We start from the raw sequence: 22,136 nt of genomic DNA, 5'->3' as shown, positions 1-22,136 counted from the left end.
CATAGCAACCAAGCAGCGAATTATTTGAGCCACATTCATGGAACGGAACTCGAGCTGAAATTATTGCGAATTATCAAAACTAGTCTGGATTAGCTCTAATCGTGCTTCGTGGAATAGGGCCACAACCAAAGAAGGTACACTACCGTTCAAAAGTTTGGGGTCACTTAGAAATGTCCTTATTTTGATAAGGAAAGCACTGTTTTTTTCAATGAAGATAACATCAAATTAATCAGAAATACACTCTATACATTGTTAATGTGGAAAACGACTATTCTAGCTGCAAACATCTGTTTTTTAATGGAATATCTACATAGGTGTATAGAGGCCCATTTCCAGCAACCGTCACTCCAGTGTTCTAATGGTACATTGTGTTTGCTAATCGCGTTAAAAAGCTAATGGATGATTAGAAAAACCTTGAAAACCCTTGTGCAATTACGTTAACACAGCTGAAAACGGTTTTGCTGGTTAGAGAAGCTATACAAATGGCCTTCCTTTGAGCTAGTTGAGTATCTGGAGCATCACATTTGTGGGTTCGATTATACTCTCAAAATGGCCAGAAAAAGAGAACTTTCATATGAAACTTGACAGTCTATTCTTGTGAAGGCTATTCCATGTGAGAAATTGCCAAGAAACTGAACATTTCCTACAACGGTGTGTACTACTCCTGTTGTGGATCCCGCTTCGGCTCCACTCGTTTCCACCTCGGCACCGCTCGTTGAGACCAATCAGGCCCAATCTGAGACAGCTGCGCTGGCTCCAGCAGGTGTTTACAATCTAACGAGGAGAGACCTGCATAAAAGGCCCCACAACCTGCCGTCTGATGCTTGATCAATCTGATCCCCAGTGGTTAGTCGTCTCGCTCCCTCGTTTGTCTCCTGTGTGTTATAGATCTGAAACGACTGAAATTTTCCCAGTCGTTTTATTATTTCACCGTTGTTTGTTTGTTTGTTTCTCTCCTCCACCAGTCCACTCCTGCCTGCCTGCCAGCCCTGCCTACCCTCCTGCCTGCCTAACGACTACTCCTCCTGCCTAAGCCCCTGCCTGCCTAACGACTACTCCTCCTGCCGAAGCCCCTGCCTGCCTAACGACTACTCCTCCTGCCTAAGCCCCTGCCTGCCTGCCGACTACCCCCTCCTGCCTAAAGCCCCTGCCTGCCGACTACCCCCCTCCTGCCTTAGTACCCCTGCCTGCCTGCCGACTACTCCCCCTGCCTGACCCCCCGCTTGCCCTACGACTATTCTCTGCCCAACCCCTTTTAATAAATATTATTATTATTACCCAAGTCTCTGTGTCTGTCTGTTCTGGGTTACAGCCACATTTGACCACTTGATTCAGGCCGTAACAACTCCCTTCAGAGAACAGCACAAACAGGCTCTAACCAGAGTAGAAAGAGAAGTGGGAGGCCCCGGTGCACAACTGAGCAATAAGACAAGTACATTAGAGTCTCTAGTTTGAGAAATAGATGCCTCACAGGTCCTGAACTGGCAGCTTCAATTGAATGGTACCCGCAAAACGCCAGTGTCAACATCTACAGTGAAGAGGCGACTCCGGGATGCTGGCCTTCTAGGCAGAGTGGCAAAGAAAAAGCCATATCTGACACTGGCCAATAAAAGGAAAATATTATAATGGGCAAAAGAACACAGACATTGGACAGAGGAAGATTGGAAAAAAAGTGTTATGGACAGACAAATCGAAGTTTGAGGTGTTTGGATCACACAGAAGAACATTTGTGAGACGCAGAACAAGTGAAAAGATGCTGGAAGAGTGCCTGACGCCATCTGTCAAGCATGGTGGAGGTATTGTGATGGTCTGGGGCTGCTTTGGTGCTGGTAACGTGGGAGATTTGTACAAGGTAAAAGGGATTTTTAATAAGGAAGGCTATCACTCAATTTTGCGACACCATGCCATACCCTGTGGACAGCGCTTGATTGGAGCCAATTTCCTCCTACAACAGGACAATGACCCAAAGCACACCTCCAAATTATGCAAGAACTATTTAGGGAAGAAGCAGGCAGCTAGTATTCTGTCTGTAATGGAGTGGCCAACGGAGTCACCAGATCTCAACCCCATTGAGCTGTGGTGGGAGCACCTTGACCGTATGGTAAGCAAGAAGTGCCCATCAAGCCAATCCAACTTGTGGGAGGTGCTTCAGGAAGCGTGGGGTGACATTTCTTCAGATTACCTTAACAAATTAAGAGCTAGAATGCCAAAGGTCTGCAATGATGTAATTGCTGCAAAGGGAGCATTCTTTGACGAAAGCAAAGTTTGAAGGACAAAATTATTATTTCAAATAAAAATCATTATTTCTAACCTTGTCAATGTCTTGACTATTTTCTATTCATTTTGCAACTGATTTGATAAATAAAAGTGTGAGTTTTCATGGAAAACACAAAATTGTCTGGGTGACCCCAAACTTTCGAACGGTAGTGTATATTTGGAGAAAAAACGGTGAAGCATTTGTAGAGAAGAACACCTTGCCAACTGTTAAGCATGGAGGTGGATCCATTATGCTTTGGGGTTGTGTAGCATCTGGGGGCACAGCCAATATTGTGCAGCTGGAAGGAAGAATGGATTCCACCAAATATGAAGACATTCTAGAGCAGGGGTGTCAAATATACGGCCCGGATCAGGCCCCGAACGAGTTTAATCCGGCCCATGAGATGATTTTGCCAAGCATAAAAATGAGATGGGGGGAGATGCAATTTTTCAAAGAAAGAAACTGCTGTTCTAAATGTGTCCACTTCCGTCCAGCAAGCAAGCGGTTTATACCGGGGCTGAGGGAGTAGGCACAGGTAGTCGGAGCTAGCTTGTCAACATTACGTGGTTTGGCACCCAGAGTCATTGCCCCAAAATGTCCCAATGTTGGCAACCAATCCAAATGTTTGTGTCTTTTGAAACACAGAACTACGTTTTGACGTCGTTGAGAATCACAACACACACTCGCTAGTCAAGCCAAAATACTGCAACAACGCAATGGATTGGGTGAGTAATCCCCACTGCTACCTAGTTAACTAGAACACTACTTTACATTGTTAGCAGGCTCTCAAAACAAGCTGTGTTAGTTGACTAGCGATGTGTCGTTGATTTTCAACAACGCGGAAATGGATTTTAAAAAAAATTGAAAGAAAAGTCTGAGCATTACATCAGATCCCGATATGCAGACCAAAGCAGTGTCAAACACCATTACACATATGTATCTAATCATTATTTTTCTATCAGTAAATAGTGTAGCCTACAAGGCAGGGAGTAACTCAACCCTCTTGAATAGTTTCTACCTCAGTTTGTATGGTTTGTTGAGTTAGCACAGGATTAATATGTGGAAATGACAAATGAGGTATTTGATACCTAGAAGAGTTGTTTTATTCATTTATTATTTATTTTGTATTTTGTTCAATCCCAGATAGGCTGTGACTTAAAGTTGTATGGCTTTGTAGACACACTGAGACGAAGTCTAAGTTCCAATCACTGAGGCATTGTGTTCTTGAAATTGCAAATAAGAGGATTATTGTGATGTGTACATTTTCAGAATGTGCTTGTATTATTTAGGACCAAAGTAAAACAAAGAAAACTATCAGAAGTTGTTGTTATTATTAAGTTATTATGGGATGATTTTACCGGTCCGGCCCACTTGAGATAGATTTTTCTCCATGTGGCCCCTGAGCTAAAATGAGTTTGACATCCCTGTTCTAGAGGCTAATGTTCGAAGGTCAGTCCAGAAATTGAAGTTGAAGAGAGGTTGGGTATACCAGCAAGACAATGACCCGAAGCATACCTCAGAATCAACCTTGAAGTACCTCCAGGAAAGACGGATAAAGGTTTTGGAATGGCCATCACAGTCCCCAGACTTGAATATTATTGAAAATCTGTGGAGAGATCTCAAACATGCAAAAAGGCCAAATAATATTTCTGAGCTAGAGGTGTTCTGCCAGGAAGAATGGAGAAAAATTCCCAAATCAAGAATTTAAAGACTCTTAGCTTGCTACAGGAAGCGTTTGCAAGCTGTTATAGTTGCCTGAGGAGGAGTTACAAAGTACTAGCTGACTTTTGCACAAGGCCTTTTTCCTTGTTTTATTATTTTGAAACTGTAAAAATAAAAATAAAATAAAATAAAAATGTGATGAAATATGTCATGTTTAACTTTGTACATGTAGGTTTGCTTTTTTTCACTTAGATATTAATTGTAAAAGGCATTTTGTTATAGTTGTTATGTCTTAGCGGCCGGGGTCCTGTACCTCCTTTTCGAGGGCAGCCTGGTAAAGTGTACGTGCCCAGGGTGGGTCGGGTCCCTGGAGATCTTTGAGGCCTTCCTGAGACAGCGTGTGTTGTACAGCTCTTCCAGAGAGGGGAGGGGGGCGCCGGTGATCTTCTGTGCTGTTCTCACTACTCTCTGTAGCGCATTTCTCTCCGCTGTTGTGCAGCTGTAGAACCAGTTGCAGATGCCGTAGGTGAGGATGCTCTCCACTGCGCCGCGGTAGAAGGCCACCAGTATCTCCTGCTTGTTGTGTTCTTTCCTGAGGCATCTCAGGGTGTATAGCCGCTGTTGTGCCCTCTTGATGGTGCCTTTTGTGTTGTCCTTCCAGGTCAGGTCATCCCGCATGTGATGTCCCAGGAATCGGAGGGTTGAGACTCTCTCCACGCTCTCTCCGTCGATGAGCAGGGGCTGGATCTCGGACTTTTTCCTCCTGAAGTCTACGATGAATTACTGGGTCTTTGACTTGTTCAGCAGCAGGTTGTTAACCTTGCATAACTTGCTCAGTTCCTCTACCTCATCCCTGTACGCCGCCTCGTCCCCCCCCGAGATACATCCCACCACGGTGGTGTCGTCTGCAAACTTTACGATGTAGTTGCTGGGGTGGACGGGGGTGAAGTCGTGGGTGTAGAGGTTGTAGAGGATGGGGCTTAGCACGCAGCCCTGGGGGGACCCAGTGCTGAGGCTGAGGGCTGTGGAGGTGTGGGGGCCCAACCGCACCCTCTGGGGGCGGTCGGTCAGGAAGTCCTTGATCCACGCACATATGGAGTGTGATAGACCCAGGTCTAGTAGTTTGGTCACTAGCCTGTCTGGAAGGATGGTGTTGAAGGCGGAGCTGAAGTCCACGAAGAGCAGTCTCGCGTAGCTGTTTCCCCTCTCCAGGTGGGATAGAGTGGCGTGAAGAGTCGTCGCGATGGCGTCCTCTGTGGACCTGTGGGCTCTGTAGGCGAACTGGTATGGATCCAGGTTGGGCGGGAGGCGTGTGAGTATGTGGGCTCGAAGCACTTCATGATGATTGGTGTGAGTGCCACCGGGCGGTAGTCGTTTAGGCAGCTCACCGTGCTTTTCTTCGGGACTGGGATGATAGTTGAGGTTTTCAGGCAGGGTGGGACGGTGGCCTGGGACAGGGACTGGTTAAAGATGTTGGTGAAAACCCCGGCCAGCTGGTCGGCGCAGTCTCTCAGCACCCGTCCCAGGACGCCATCCGGCCCCGAGGCTTTCCTGGGGTCCACCGCCTTCAGTACGCGTCTCACTTCATGCTCTGTGATGGTGAGGCTGCTGAGAGCTGGAGAGAGTGGTGTTTGTGTTGCGGTTACCTCCGTTCGCCCCTCGTCGAACCGGGCGTAGAAGGTGTTCAGCTTTCCCGCCAGCAGGGGGTCGTCCTCTGCGGCTGTGAGCCTGTTGGCTCTGAAGTTTGTCATCTGCTGAACCCCCTGCCACATCCGCCTGGAGTCGTTGCTCAGGAGGCATTCCTCAATCTTCTCTCTGTGCTCTGCCTTGGCCGCTTTGATGCCGCGCTTTAGGTTGGCCCTGGTGGAGCTGTACAGCGGTGTGCTCTTCCCTGCGAAGAAGGCGTTGTCCCTCTCGTTGATCAGTTTTTGGACCTTCCCAGTCATCCATGGCTTCGTGTTGGGGTAGACCCGGACCCGTTTGTCCACGGTGACTGAGTTGGTGCAGTTCACTATGTGGTTCAGAACCGACGACGTGTACTGTTCCAGGTCCTCATGCTCATATTCCTGCCATAGGGTGTCATTTAGGCAGATCTGCAGTGGAGCGGACCCTTCTGGCCAGGTTCTGACAGTCTTAGTGGTGATGGGAGCACTTTTCCCCATTGTAGTGAATGCAGGAATCAGGAGGATTGACACATGGTCAGACATGCCTAGATGAGCTAGCGGACTAGCCTTGTAAGCACGTTTGATGTTGGTGTATACCTTATCCAGTGTTTTTTCTCCTCTCGTTGCACATTCACATGCTGATAGAACTTGGGTAGTACTGCCTTCAGGTCGACATGATTGAAGTCCCCCGCTATGATGTGAATAGCCTGTGGATCAGTGCTTTGTTGGCCACTGATGACTTCATATAGTCGCGCCAATGCTAGGCTGCTGTCTGCGCTAGGCGCTATATACACACATGTTATTAGCACCGCGTTAAACTCCCTCGGGAGGTATGTGGGTCGGCATTTAACAGTCAAGTATTCCAGGTCTGGGGAGCAGTGGCTACTTACAGTTTTCGTGTTTAAGCACCAGCTATCCTTCGTCGATATTATGATCCCACCTCCTCTTGACTTTCCGCTAAGCTCCGTTCGGTCAGCGCGATGTAGCGTGCGCCCCTCCAAGCTAACAGCTGCGTCCACAATGTTGTCATTTAGCCAGGTTTCGGTCAGAATAATCACACAGCTATCCCCCACGATGTTGTTTTTAGCAACCTGTAGTCTCAGTTCATCCATCTTGTTCGTCAGGGATCTGACGTTGGAGAGGAAAATACTTGGCAAAGCTGGTTTGTTTGGGCTGCGTCTTAATCTTGCTAGCAGGCCTCCCCGGCGGCCACGTCGTTTCCTACGGTCTCGGCGCCGGCGTTTCCGCCTCAGGGAGGGAACTGTGAACCAAGGTTCTCCCGGTAGACGGGCGATGTCTTTGTTAATCCTGTATTGCTCCAGGAACTCCGCCGTAACTATCTTGTCGTTTTGCGTGCTGACTTCTAATAAGTCGAGCCTGCTGTAGGTACTATATACACAACTGTTCCCTATAAGTACTAAAAAAAAAGTGAACATACAAATGTACTTAAAAACACAATGAAACACCAGTGTGGTAGCCACTCCAGCTGCAGCGTCTAAGCGCGCGGCCATCTTGGGACCTTGCTTCTACCACAGGGCCGTCCAGGCCCTGAACACAGCAAAGACCCAAGTTCTGGGCCCTGGACAGTCTGGACGGATTGTATGGCAGCTGCTGGACTGAAAAAATCAGGTGTAGTGCTGAGGCACAAACATGTACATTTCAAGCCTGCAAACTGTGACACTTTAAATAACGTGAAAAAATACTATTGTGCAATATGACAACCCTAGTTGACTATCTGTGCAGTATAGTACAGTGAATTGTGTACATAGCCTTTATTTATGTAAACCAGCTCCTTACCTTCTTGTGATTTTATTCTTTTTCTAAAAGTTTTTTTTTTTTCCTTTCCTAACACCAGGGGAGCCACCCCTCCTAAATTTCGTTGTTTGGTACCTGTACTGTAACAATGACAATAAAGTCCATTCATTCATTCATTCATTCATTCATTCATTCATTTTGACTAGGCGTGCCCACATTTTTGCACCCCACTGTACCTGCAACAGCCCCGTGCTGGTGACACTCCAGACACTCTAACCCTAACCCTAAAGGTCTTTGCACACCAATGTGTTTTTTTCGCATGCATATTTTTAAATTCGTCATCGGAAAAAAACTTTACGCATTGAGACCTTGCACACTGACTCCGATGCGTTTTATTAGTGTCTGATGCGTTTATTTGTTATTTTGACGTTGCGAAATTTCGCAATATGCACTCTACATTCGAAATGCTTGATTTAGCAAAAGGTACAAACAAGTGAGAGCAATAGCCTATAACTAAAACCACATGGTAGACTACATCAGTAGGAACTCCGTGACGGACCGCCTTATAAGACATGCATTTGTGGGAGATGCAGAGAATTGATCAAGATAACTGTAAACAAGCTGTATAGGTGGCGTAATAAACGTAACTTTAAACGAGGAGTTTTTTTCCCCTTTCCATATTTTTGAATAATAAATGTGTGGACTGACAATGTAGCGGGGCCTAACTTATTCTAATAATTGTTTAACATACTTTTATTCTGATAATTATTCCCCGCTCCTCCCAGACGTACAACGTCACATTATTATTGGATTGGCAATATTGTACCCTACTTGAGTGAGAAGTTAGCTACACATTTAACCTGCTAGCTAGCAAGAGAAAAAAAAATGTCATCCAAAGGTCTAAAGAGGAAGGTTGACGGTGAAAACAGGGCATTTAAAGCAGAATGGACAGAGAACTATGTGTTCATCCTACCTGGTTTCATTAATGCAAAGCCGATGTGTCTTATCTGTAATGAAGTTGTGGCTGCTTGCAAAGACTATAATATTAAGCGGCACCACGAGACGATGCACCTTGCTGCCTGATTGTCTGTCCCTGTGTCATTCACTCTCAACATGGATAAAAGTACAATAAGCATTCTTTAGGTGGTGGTAGATTCTCTATTCGGACAGTATAGCCGCTATATGTGGGAATGTCGGTCCGATATTGTAAAAAAAAAAAAAAAGAGGATTCTCATAATAATCTGCTGGGCCAAATATTATTGGTGATGGGCCAGCAATGGCCCACGGCCCGGCTATTGCCGACCCCTGCTCTATACCATGGCGGAGTCAAAAACAACTCTCAAAAGGCGTTTGACAGACGCGAAAAACGCAGAAAATCGAACCTGTCAGTTCATCCACCTTTTCCATCCTCCTCCTCTGGGACTTTAACATTAATGTGGACACAAACAAGAATGAGTTCCTGTCCCTGCTAGGCTGCCTCAACATCACTCAGCATGTTAAGTTCCCCACCCACAATAAAGGCCATACACCTGACCTTGTGTGTTCTGCCGAGTCCATCACCCCCATCAACCTCTGTGGCCTCAATTTCCACATCGCCGACCACCTTGCCATCCAATTCACTGTTCCTGTCGCCCCTGGCTGCCTGCAGCGCGCCATGACGTACAGGAATACTAAAAACCTTCGCTCCACGTACCTCACTAATGTCTTTAATTCCCCCAGCTGTATTCTCCCACCGAGATGGTGATCTCCTACAAGAAAAGCCCCATCAGCCACCTTGGAGTCCCTGGCACCCCTCAAAACCCACATTGTCACCTTCTCACACACCTGGTATACACCTGAGCTTCACTCAGTAAAGGCCAGGGGTCGCCATTTGGGGAGGCTTTGCAAGAGAACAGATTAGATTAGATTCTGGTCTGACCGTTCATACCCAAGCCTACTTAGAACACATTAGAACCAACAGATCTGACCTCACATAAGCAGAATCCCCCTATTACTCATATCTGATATCGACAGGTCAAGGAAATCCCAAAGTTCTCTTCTGTACCATTACTAGACTCCTCCAGCCCCTGACAACTCCCTCCACTTTACATCCTCTGATCTCTGCAACAGGTTCATTGATTTCTTTCAAAGTAAGATCGATCCCATATACCAGCAGCTCAAGCCCACCCCTCTGGCTAATACAACTGTTCCTCCACCCCCACCTCCCTGTTCCCTCTCTGCCTTCTCCCCAGTGGATTTGAACTCCATCATGAAGCTGGTGTCTGTGAACACACAGAATAGTGCGACCAAAGCACTTTGGATAAGGATGAGAGTGAAGGTAACAAAAGAACGTAGAGTTGATATCATAGCTTACAGTGGCATAAATAAGAGTGAAAGTAGTTTCATTGGGTTTGTTTTCCCCTATGCTAGACGTGGTAGTGACGTTTCATTAAGATACTGTACCTGGACATTACATTGCCAACTATCAGCTACCTTCTAAATATTTCATGTAAACTTCTGTGTAACACTGAATCACAGTAAACAGTGACCTCATGTGCTACCGATCACTCATATGTTATCACTCATACGTTATCACTCATTATGTTATGCATGACTAGTTGTGACAAAGAAGAGATCTGAGAGCAGGTCCCTAAACAGGTGGCTGGCTTGGCAAGACATGCAAGAATGTTATTCTTTCTACCCTTACACTTCCCCTTTCCTCTATTATTTTCCATTCAAAACCGAGAGTGTAATTAGATTTTTATTATATGACTGCAGTTTCCATAGTTGCATCACACTTCACAGCTCTCCAAATCATGGTGTTTCACAGATCTAATTGGGGGCGCTTTCCAATTTCAGAACAGGGATGACTTGGGAAATGAGAATAGATAAAAGGTATTCTTATTCTCTGCTGTGGGGCTACTGATGTTGCAAAAGGGCTGCAAATTAGCACATTAGTCAGGCCTGTTTGTCAGTCAGCAACCCTATGGAGTTTAGATGACCATTAACTTCACTGTTTGAATGTGAGCCAGCAAAAGCAATTGAGCTCTAAAGGTTTGTCAACCTGTATCACAGTTGGTGGTCATGTCTATTTGTGACACCAGCCAGTGTTTTCATCAGCCAGTTTCCCAAGTCATTCTTCATTTTTTTATAGATTCCGAGACTACAGATTGTAAGCTTTCAAATGATGTGTCATACATTGAAAGATGACATGCGTATTTGAATGTTGGTACCCCTGAAAACACGATACTGAGAAAAACTTTTTATAGATGAGGCTCATTCCACTTTATTACACATAACTTGATTTACATATGGACTTTAATGTTTAGATTGTTTGTCTGGTTTGTTTGAGTTAATACCAGTCTGGTGCAAATTTCACTTGAATAGGCTGAATTTACTGTTGAAATGTTGTTCAATACTTATTTCCCCCACTCTATGTAACATATGACATAATATATACCACTCTATGTAACATAAGACAGCAGAAGCCTAGGAAAAATAATGGCAAGCAGACATTGACATTTACAGCAATTTATTAAAAAATGTAAAATTTATTTTTTTAAATTGTTAGGTAACAAAAACACATGCTTGTGTCTCAATATATATGCATGTACATACTGTATGTGGGCACACACACTCACATTTCTCTGTGTTATTATAACATACATCCCATGGATTTATGAGATTAAGAACCCTGTATTATTACTCATCCATCAAAGATCAACATTTTCAAGTGAATAATCCCAGTGGCGCCGGCAGCTGGAATCCTGTACGCACTATGCGTAAAACATTTTTAACGTTTTTTTTTTTTTCTGTAATAAATGTGCTTAACGCAACTCTTTCACGTTGCGTTCAGCCAATCACTCAACCCGTTAGTTTGAAACATTATTACATAAAGGCCAATGATTGGTGTTTGTCACTGTCACTACTGTAAATACATTTGATTTGATTTGATTTGACTTCTGGCGCTCAAATCATTTTCATTCTACTAGCTGGGTGACCAGATGTCCCGCTTTGCATTTCACGACTTTTGGTGCGTCGCGCAAATTCGGATGATGTCCCGCATATTTCATTTTGATTGCCTAAAACGCTTTTCTAAAATTAGATTTATCCAATGGCTGTGGAGAAAGCAGGGAAGGCTATCATCGCGGGGACCAGTGTCCACCTAAGCGCCGCAACCAAACGCCGGGGTTGCCAGCGATTTTACGTGTTCAGTTGCAGCAGAACGTCCAGATTCTATGAAGCGTCTTCAACCTATCAGGAAACAGCATTCATGTTCCCATGGCAACGGACATTGCCTCATGTGGACGTAGGGAGCTGGCTGCATGTGCGAACCACCCGCTGACTCCAAGGGGTTGGAAAGTGAAACTTTATTGTGTCAACAATATCTTGTTTTCGTTGTTTTTTTCCATAACACCAACTTGAAGTTTTGAAGTGCCCACTCGATATAATAAACAACAGTTACACGGTGACGAGCCCCCATTGGTAGCTAGCTGCGTAGCTAGGCCTGCTACCTCGTCCTCATAACGGATTCTGTGCGTACTATGAAATCGAATCCTGCCGGTGCCACTGAATAATACCATCACACAAACATGAACTTTGTTTAACCTAGTTGAGAGGGGCATAACTATGGTACAACAAATAAATGTGACAGGGTCTGGTTAAAAAGTCTGCCTGTCGGGCAACATTTCTTTAATCTAATATTTCCTAAAAGATACTTGGCGGAACTGTCGTTCGGGATGTAGTTTCCGCCTGAGAGACCTTTTTGACGCATGCATTACCTAAACCAGCCTGTAAACCTGCTCGCGACCAGGTTTGCTCAGAAGGATTGGTTGCATAGCAACCAAGCAGCGAATTATTTGAGCCACATTGATGGAACCGAACGCAAGCTGAAATTAGCGACCGGATCTGATTTAAACCTGGATCAGAGTTAATCGTGCTTCGTGGAATAGGGCCCTGTACGGTACGGCACAGTATTGTCAGTGCTTTTGTCAACAGCTAATGAAGAGGCCAGATACCTGCTGCTTCTTCAGCCAGCTGTGTCCTCAGAGTTCCCGCTACCTCCCTGACTGGGTCTATCGCAGACCCAGTTAGTATGTAAACAGATATCGCACTGCTGGAGAATCACGTGACACCACACTTTGTTAAAATAAATAAAGCGTTATTGTACATTTACAAATATTTTGTATGTGTTTTTGCATTTCTGTTGGGAGAGTTCTTATACATGTGTAACTGTATACTTGTAACTGACGAAAATACGTTTTACATAGCCTAGCTAACTAGCCTAACTTTCAGTGGGACCAGGGTTGCCAGACGGGCATGACAACTTCCAGCCTAACCAGTCTTAAAACCGCTAAATCAACCAGAAAACGGTAACCCGCCCCATCTGGCAACTCTGAGTCGGACAGTCTGCAACATGGCCAATGCTAGCTGGTTTGTTTGTTTACTTCCACAACATGTGTAACGTAGACACAGCCTATACCACGTCATCCTCTGACGAAATGACGTTTTACGTAGCCTAGCCCTCCGGTTGTGTTCATGTTTGCCCGCCCATCCTTGGTGTTCCCGGTCTAATTAGACCGGTCTGATTAACTGCTTCATATCTCCAAAACTACATGGTCAAATTTGCTAAATTTGGTACCTGGTGTAAGCTGAGACCTGTGAGATGTTAAAAAATGAACATAGATATGACCAAATTACTGTAATGTGACTAAATACACAGTAGAAATTGAATATTTCATTTCCGTTTTTGAGAATTTCAAATAAGAAGGCCAGTTACACCCTGAAACTCTATATATCTCTGCCAAACAACACATTGGATCAGTTCTTCAACATCTCAACATATACTGTGCAAAATTTGATGAGACATAAACAATGTAGACTATTGGTTAACCTGAATAACTGCAATATAGAAAGAATAGACACTGAAAATGTATTCCAAAATGAACATTTATTGTAAAACAAATTCACAGAACATCAGAATGAATAGTCGTGTGTGTGTGTGTGTGTGTTTGCTTGCAGAAGCAAGAAAGCCAGGACATATACTGTACCATTGCCCAATCATAGCTGTTACTGTAGTGTTGCATGTGCATATAATTCTATTTTGATGATTGGGTTGAGAGAGGAGGTACACCACAAGAACGGTGGTCAGGGTCAAGGTCTCTCTGCCTGTGTGTGTGTGTGTGTGTGTTCACCCACAGGAGTGGCATTTTGCAATCAGGTCAGAGTGTGCCTTGCAAACGTAGGCATCACATTTGTAGCATGTAAGGCTTGTTTTATTGTCTCTAGGGGCACAGAGCTTGCATCTTTGCCTTTTCTGCCCCTGTCCTTGCTGGGGGGCAGCGGCTGGGGCAGCGGCTGGGGCTTGCTGACTCCTAACCAGACTGGCAGAGGCTGGTGTGCGGGGAAGGTGCTGGCGCCTTTGAATTAGAGGAGTAGCTAATGCTTTCCCGAGGTCTGCCAGTAAGAGTCTCCTCTTGAAACTCTTCCCCCGATTCCACACTGGGTCGATCGCCATCCATACCACATATGCGTTACACGCAGACACATCCAGGATGTTGTGGAACACTGCCACTGGCCAACGGGCTGTCATTTGCTGGCAGGTGTACATGCCAGTAAGCTGCAATGAAAGAAAAAATAAGTAAGAGGTTGGAAATAATATTGAATCTGTCGTACACAAAAATGCATTGTTTCACATGAATAAAAGTAAAATAAAATGCATGATAGATGAAAATATACATTACCTTATCAAGGCAGTCCACACCTCCTTTGTTGCTGTTGTAGTCCAGGATGATCTGGGGCTTCCTGTCCTCTGTGGTGCTGACAGCAGCGTCTTTGTGTACCGTGCTCATCAGGATGACATTTTTATTCTTCTTGGGAACATAGGACACAAGACAGTGTGTGGCAGTGAAAGCACATTTTGATGAGAGTATCTCTCTCCCTCTGGTTGACACCAGCGCAGGGGGAAGTTCAGGCTTGTTCTTCCTCACTGTGCCCACCATGGTGAGCTTGCGTTTCAACAGCTCCTGACCAAGCGCATATGAGGTGAAAAAGTTATCACATGTGATATTATGCCCCTTGAGACCGGCTGTCATGTCCAGCACAACACGCATGCTCTGGGTTTTTTCTGGCCTTCCATCAACAGGTTTTCCCGTGTAGACCTGCATATTCCAGGCATAGCTGCTCCTGGCATCACATGCTGCCCAGATCTTGATTCCATACTTGCCTGGTTTGCTTGGGATGTACTGCTTGAAGGGACAGCGACCTCTGAAACGGACCAGGCGCTCGTCAACTGTCACCTCAGGGCCTGGATTGTACATCAGTGGTAGGCGCTCCACCCACCTGTCCCAAACGTTCCTGATGGCAGCCAGTTTGTCATTTCGCCAGCGGGCAGGTCTTGTATCTCTGTTATCAAATCGTATAACTCTCGACAGGACATGAAACTGCTGTAATGACATAGTGGACCGGAATATAGGCCTCCCGCACTCCGCATCCCACAGACTCTTTGTAGCTTCATTGTTTGACCGATATACTCCTGCTAGAATCAACAGACCTATGTAGGCTTGAAGGTCTACCTGGTCCAGTGCTCTCCATGTGTCCCCAAACACACGCCTCCCCTCCAGGTTTGTCATGTCCAGTACAATTTCCTCAATGGACTCTGGTAAAAACAGTTGGAAGCTGGACTTGATGTCATCCACACGAGATGTAGCATACCGCGTTGGTCCTGGTGTCATCCTTATGATGTTTTCCACTCTCGCTCTGCTTGCTCTATCCTGGGAGGATGAATACCAGAGCAAGTTGCCACCCTTGGACTGGAATGTCACCTCAGGTGCCTGTTCTTCAGGTGCCTCTTCCTCAGGTGCCTCTTCCACAGGGGCCTCTTCCTCAGGGGCCTCTTCCTCGCCGTATGTCTCATAACATTCTGGATCGAAGTCAGGATCGGTGTTGTCTTCCAATTCTGAGACATCCTCCTCTATCTCTGGTTCAACTTCAATCTCCTCTTCATCTGGTTCAAAAATTCGGTCGAGAGCCTCTCTGACAGATAATCGCTTAGACAGACGCTTACTCATTGTGTTCACAGAGTGAATTCAGAGCAAAGCACAAATAAAGCTTTATATAGGGGGTCTGTGAGAGTTTAGTCTGGAAGGTGTGGTTCACGTGGGGGGATGGGCATATAAGCACGGGAAAGAGAAGGGTTCCCATAACAAACACCTGTTTCGTTTGATACATTTCAGTGTTTGTTATGGGAACCCTTCTCTTTCCCGTGCTTATGTGTCCATCAGAACCATACCTTCCAGAGTTATGGGAACCCTTCTCTTTCACCCCAGGTGAACCACACCTTCCAGACTAAACAATGTTTAGTCTGGAAGGTCTGGTTCGGATGGGCAAATAAGCACGGGAAAGAGAAGGGTTCCCATAACAAACACCTAATTGTTTAGTTTGAAATGTGTCAAACTTTATATATGAGGTATTTGAACAGGTCTGATACATCCTGGAATGTTGTAGCTTGTTACAACTTGTGTTATCCATTAATTTCCTATGGCGGTCATTTTTGACCGGGAACTACGGTGGCCGACAAGGGCAAACGCGCTGCAAAGACCAAAACAAATACATTAACAGCAAACGCGCTGCAAATACAGAAACACGCTGCAAATACAGAAACGATACAAAGTCAAAAACACATACAACCCCCGACAACACATGCAACAAGAAAACGCTACAACCCCCGACAACACATGCAACAAGAAAACGCTACAACCCCCGACAACACATGCAACAAGAAAACGCTACAACCCCCGACAACACATGCAACAAGAAAACGCTACAACCCTCGACAACACATGCAACAAGAAAACGCTACAACCCCCGACAACACATGCAACAAGAAAACGCTACAACCCCCGACAACACATGCAACAAGAAAACGCTACAACCCCCGACAACACATTCAACAAGAAAACGCTGCAATTCAGTTCACAACACAACGGAAGTGTTCTCACAACACAACGGAAGTGAAGAAAACGCTGCAATTCAGTTCACAACACAACGGAAGTGTTCTCACAACACAACCGAAGTGTTCTCACAACGGAAGTGTTCTGGGGGGGAACGATAAGTGGAACGGACCGGAGACGTGTTTTTGAAGAAGTTCCGAAAAGCAGTTCTGAAGAGGTTGTGCAGTGAAGAGGCGACATAAAAGGTACATATTATATTTCTTATTTATGTCTGCAGATAACTAGGCTGTATTTCAAACCGAAGGGCTCATTCTATGCCCTACACCCTACGAAGGGTTCGTAGAAGCTTGTGCAGTGGAGGGATTCTTTATTGGGAATTAGCCGTTGGATCGTATTCAGACATAACGTAGGCTGGTTCTGTCAAGGATCACAGCCGACTGATGCACTCTCCCCTCCCGCGACGGAGGGTTATCAGCCTGGCTGGGGTTCCATACTATAATTGTGTTAGTATTAATGTTAATACTATAATTGTGTTAATATTAAATAATAAACCATATCAATGCCTGTCTTCCAGGCTGCCATGTTTTGTCCTTTCTGTGGCCAAGATCTGGGGACTGTTCAAGTCTTCTGTGGCTCATGTGGCAAAAATGTACAGTTTTTGGCAGCACCTGAAGGCAACAATTTGAGTTTGTTTGCAGAATATGGGGTACAACACACCTTTGGGAATACTAATGCAATAGTTTTCAGTATGGAAGCCTACTTTCCTGAATGTAAGATTGAGGTCATGATTAGATTGTAGACTAATTTATTAGAAATGTAAGTTATATAATAATTTTATACAATTTCTCGATGCATATGATTAAACAGTTGGGTATATGGAGTGTTTTTGAGTCCCACTGCCATGGGGTAGAAACAGGTCTTATGGCCTGAACTTTTGGTCTTGATAGACCTCAACCTCTTACTAGCAGGGAAGGGGTTCAAACAAATGGTGTTCAGGGTCAGAGGGGTCTGCCATAATCTTTCCTGCACTTCACCTGGTACTCAAGGCGTATAAGTTAAGTCCTGAAGAGAAGGCAGATCAGATGATGTGCTGCAGCTTGTCCTAGCAGAAAATGTTGTCTTTATTATATTTGTCTTTCTTTTTGTTTATCAGGCTCAGCATCAGACAGCCCCACAGAAGAGGATCTGATTCGAAAGTACTTCCATGATGGCTACAGCTACGATGACATTTTGGATTTCCTGGCAATGACTCACAATGTTAAAATGAGCCTCATTCTTTTCAAAGACACGTCAGAACTCTAAGAAGGAACAGAAACAGAAAACACACAGAGGTTGAGGTACGATGACATTTTGGATTTCCTGGCAACGACTCACAATGTTAAAATGAGCCTCATTCTTTTCAAAGACACGTCAGAACTCTAAGAAGGAACAGAAACAGAAAACAGTGAAGGTATGCTCTTTAACATTGTTTTTATTAGTATAAATAAATATGTTGCTCACAGTGCAGACTCACACACTGTCAAAAGACAGATTGTATCAATTTGTTTACTTTTATTAATTTTTCTTCTCTTTCTGTAGATATTTGTTGGCATTATGAGGAGGACAGGTGACTTCCTTAAACCTGTGAGAGGGAAGTCACTTCCCCTTGATGTTCAACCACAATGGTCATCTGACCAACTGTTGGATGCTGCTTTAAAGAAGCTGAAAGATTTTAACCAGGACATGAAAGATGTTGCCTATGTCTTGCTGTACCCCGATGGTCAGGAAGTTCGAAACATTCCAGGAACAGACACCGCTTTCACAGTGGAGAAATACAAGGAGGCCATTGGAAAGGCCTACCAAAGAATAACACTGTACATTTGCCCTGGTGAACAATTCACAAACAGTTGTAAGTGCAAGTTTCCACCTTGTTTTAAGCTCCACTCTGTAAAACTGAGGCAATGAGTGAAATTCATCTTTATACCCACATCAATTATGCCAATTATTATTTTTCAAAGGTTACAGTGGACAGTCTTCAAGTGAAGATGATGACGGTGTGGTTCAAATGGTTAATTTGGCATCTGGAGACAGTCCACTTTCAGACACCGTGGTCAGTTTGCATCATGGCATTTCTCCTTAAATGAAGTGAATTGACAATATTTTGATAATATTTTCATTTGATCTAATCTGTCATCTGTGTGTTGTATGCAGGTGTGGGACGGTCCAAATGAAGTGAGCACTCCAAATGAAGTGAGCACTCCAAGAATGGAGAACATTTTGCAAGGGTAAAACACAGCACAGTCAACATGAACTTTTCTTGCACAAGCAGCACAATACAGTACAGCCAGGCCCGGATTAACCCCCTAGGGTGCCCTAGGGTGACCAGACTTGATGTGTGCCCCCCCCCCAACACACACTTATATTTACTATGGTTACAAAACCCATAGATTTACAAGAGCATATAACTACAGTACAGGCTCATCACAGTTGGGCCTAATGCCGTAGTATAGCCTTTACACTGATGCTCAAATCTGAATGCAACTCACATCACAATGCAACACGACTTTCTAAATATAGGCTAATTATTTCCATCATAAATGGCCTGAGACTACATAACTGAGACTACATAAACCATAACAAAGGGGGAAAATACACATACTGTATACTACAATAAAACAAGCTCAATACCAACCAAGTCCAATAACGACTGTTGCACGTAAGAATAAGAACATATTTTCTGTCAGCATTAATGAAGCGTACTACAGGTATTATGGAAATAAACAGCGCCTCTTTCTTTGCCGCTCTGCTCACCTTCGTGATGCTGTATCAGACGTAGGCTATAGCCCTGTGCATCACACAGGCCCAAATCAGCCACAGCCTCATATTAGCCCCAAATAATCATAAGTAAGCCTTACCTTTAGCAGAACTTATTTTTTCTTGATTTTACGCAGGCAAAGTCGTTTACTAAATCCTCAAAGTCCATCTCTTTGACCAACTCGGATTCAATTGCCAGCAGGGAATCTTATTATTATCAGGCCTCTCTTATTCCACTATAGTTCTCTCTCAACGCTTTGGTAGAGTCAGTCCTACAAGTCCATCTAGTACTGGACAGTGGTTTTAGAGTCCTGCTGATGTTCACATCCTTCTTTTTAAATATCCGGCTCCATCGGTGAGGGGATGCTGCACAAAACGCATACAATGACTGAAGTAGGTCAAAGAAATCACTCGCATCCTTACAGCTATTAATGCTGTTTACACCGACAACATTAAGGGAATGTCCAGCACAGGGCACGTAATGAATCAGGGGGTTTGCTTTTTTAAGATGCGCCTGGAGGCCGTTATATTTACCCGACAAGTCTAACCCCAGGTCATGACATGAACCATTCTTACTACACATTCAGGTCATGACATGAACCATTCTTACTCCACATTCAGGTCATGACATGAACCATTCTTACTACACATTCAGGTCATGACATGAACCATTCTTACTCCACATTCAGGTCATGACATGAACCATTCTTACTACACATTCAGGTCATGACATGAACCATTCTTACTCCACATTCAGGTCATGACATGAACCATTCTTACTACACATTCAGGTCATGACATGAACCATTCTTACTACACATTCAGGTCATGACATGAACCATTCTTACTCCACATTCAGGTCATGACATGAACCATTCTTACTCCACATTCAGGTCATGACATGAACCATTCTTACTCCACATTCAGGTCATGACATGAACCATTCTTACTCCACATTCAGGTCATGACATGAACCATTCTTACTCCACATTCAGGTCATGACATGAACCATTCTTACTACACATTCAGGTCATGACATGAACCATTCTTACTCCACATTCAGGTCATGACATGAACCATTCTTACTACACATTCAGGTCATGACATGAACCATTCTTACTCCACATTCAGGTCATGACATGAACCATTCTTACTCCACATTCAGGTCATGACATGAACCATTCAGCAAGACTTGCTCCAGTGTGGCTGTGAATGGGCTCGCTCCCTCGCTCGCTCTGCTGCACCCCCCCCCCCCCCCCCACACACACACACACACACACTGTTAACTTAGGTGCTCATTTTAGGCCTAGGTGAAATAAAATAAAAAGTCCCAATTGTTGGGACATTTTTAAGAGTGGCCGTATGTCTGGAGTCTTTGCCTTACTTAATATTTCGCTTGGCAGAGCCACTCAGTTGTCGCCTGTACATTTGGATTTCTTCGTTGATAGTTTGGCGGCACTCCGTCATCGCGCACTTGTCTGTGACTGGGGGGGGGGGGGACTTACACCGAACTCGCAATTATTTATCTTTTTATACATGATAGCCTAAATATAACCGTTAGTTTTGTACCTGTGTGGATGACTTCCAGTAAATATATCCTATATTTTAAAAATGTGTGCAAAATATTTTAAAGGTCTCTTCATTGTCCGAATAATTTGGTGCCCCCCCATTGGCTGGTGCCCCAGGGCGTTCACCCGATGCAATATATGGATAATCTGGGCTTGAGTACAGCAGTTTAAATTGTTGTTTTTTTCCAGACCTGCCAGACGCTTACAGACAGCATCTCATCAAGTAAGAAAATCCATATTCTCTAGTGTTGAATGTGTGAACCTGAAATTATCATATATCATATAATAATTCACCAAGCCAAACTACATGTAATGTGTGCTGTTTTAGTTACTAAGCCAATAACACTGTCATTAAATTAACTGCTAATTTTTGGGGTAAAACTAGGATGGAGGACAAACCGCAGTCCAGGAACAAGACAAATGTGCCCGGGGTCAGAACAACTTCTACAGGTAAGCTGTGTTGACAGATGCAACCTTTACACATTTGCTAGTTTACTCAGAATTGTGTGGATTTTCAATTTATTTCTTGCATCTTTGTCAAATGTTTACGGGCAGTGTGCACCAATATGCCAAATGTGCTGATATTGTATGTTTTAAACCTAATGTTTTTCAAAGAAACCAGACGAGGATTGACATCTGAGTTGTACTAGTTGACAGACATTCCAGCATGTTGCAGACTGCTGGTTGCTTTCAGTACCCTGTTTGTGTGGGTGACAAAAAGAAGATCATCCAGGATTTCATGCAGTGGTACATAATATATCGCAACCATTTCGCAATTCAAAGGTAAGGTGACAGTTATTTTGGCAGAATGTACATTTTGACAAATTTGACATTGATGTATGATTGGTGGGACTGCTTGAAGATGCTGCTGTTAGCATGTTAGGCGATGATTGCTCTTAATGTTTTGTAGATTCAAGGATGGACTTGCAACACTAGATGTAATTCATGCTTTGGAACAGCATGCATCTGTATTCGGGGTCTTTATGTGCTCAAGTGCTCAACATCTAACAGCTGAAACATTGGAGGACATCTTTGAGGTTCAGCTCAGTGAAGCAGGGTGCACAAGGCGACAGGAAGAAACCTGTGTACTCGGATTCTGGAGAGACTATCTTCTTGACACAGAAGGTTTATTTTAATTATCTCATCATAAACACACTCCTTACCCTGCAGAAGACCTGAACAGTCCCCAGATCTTTTAATTATGTCATCTTGATCTTCTATTGCTGGCAGTTCCATTGAAATATTATATTTTACAACTAAACTAAATCTACTTTTTTCAGAGAAACAAACAGGAATCTTCCTCCAGGACATCCTCATGTTCGCCACAGGACTCGACGCACTGCCTCCCTCTGGGATCCAGCCACCACCCAAACTGCTTTTTCTGCGGACATTACGCTTCCCAATGAGCAGAACCTGCGCCAACACAATAGAGATACCGATGGCCATGAATTACAATGAGTTTCAGAACAACATGGACTTTGGGATACAAAATTCCCCAGGGTTTGGA

The sequence above is a fragment of the Nansenia antarctica genome, assembly GCF_963989245.1.
Source record: "Nansenia antarctica genome assembly, chromosome: 4".
Classification (NCBI taxonomy): Eukaryota; Metazoa; Chordata; class Actinopteri; order Argentiniformes; family Microstomatidae; genus Nansenia; species Nansenia antarctica.
The sequence above is the reverse complement of the archived record's forward strand: the minus strand, read 5'-3'. Positions refer to the sequence as shown.